Source organism: Marmota marmota, unplaced genomic scaffold (assembly GCF_001458135.2).
Source record: "Marmota marmota marmota unplaced genomic scaffold, marMar, whole genome shotgun sequence".
NCBI lineage: Eukaryota > Metazoa > Chordata > Mammalia > Rodentia > Sciuridae > Marmota > Marmota marmota.
Window position 1 is genome coordinate 37,115,776 of NW_026000057.1, and position 1,118 is coordinate 37,116,893.

Below are 1,118 nucleotides of genomic sequence, written 5' to 3' on the forward strand. Positions count from 1 at the left end.
TCAATAGCAAACAAAGAGATTAAAGTAGTTATTAAATTCTCTTAACAAAGAAAAGCCCAAGATCAGAAAGTTTTTAAGACTGAATGCTATCAAAAATTTAAGGAACACATATCCTTCCTAAACTCTTGCCCCACGGGGTGGATTGGGGAACTAGAGGGAATACTTACTTACAAATACATTTTACAAAGCCAGCATCACACTCATACCAAAGCCAGAAAAGAACACCACAAGAAAACTATAAGTGAATATCTGAGACCATAGATGCAAAAAAATCCTGAATAAATCCTGAGAAACTGAATTCAGCAACATATCAAATAGATTATACATCATGACCAAGTGGGAGTTTTACCTGGGAATCAATGTTGATCTAACATATTTAAATCTATTAATGTGATAAACTACATAACAGAATGAAAGCTAAAAGCCACATGATAATCTCAATAGATGCAGAATACCCACACTTAACAAAGTTTAACATTCTTTTTTTATTTAAAAAAAACTCTCAAAAATACAAGCATAGAAGGAATTATTCTCAACATAATAAGGGACATTTCTGAAAAGTTCACAGCTAACATCATAATCAATGGGAAAAAGTCAAAGCCTTCTAAGTTCTAAAGGAATGCATGGATGCCCACTTTTATTCAGTATAGTTTTGGAAATACTAGCAAGAGCAATCAACCAAGAAAAAAAAAGCAAAAAATATCCAAATCAGAAAAGAAGAATTATCCCGATTTTAAATGACAGAATCCTATATGTAGAAAACCCAAACACTCCACATGAAAGAAATATACAGCAAGAAATAACAGAAAACAAAGAAGGAAAACCTGTTAGAGGTAATTGTTTTAGTCAGCTTTTTTACTGCTGTAACTAAAGGATCTGACCAGAACAATCATAGAGAAGGAAAAGTTTATTTGAGGGCTCACAGTTTCAGAGGTCTTAGTCCATAGAAAGCTGGTTCCATTCCTCAGGGATTGAGGTGAGGCAGAACATCATGGCGGAACAGTGTAGCAGAGGGAAGCAGCTCACATGATGATCAGAGAGGAGAGAGAAAGGCTCCGTTCTCCAGATACAAACTATATACCCCATAGCCATACCCCCAATGAACCACTTCCTCCAGC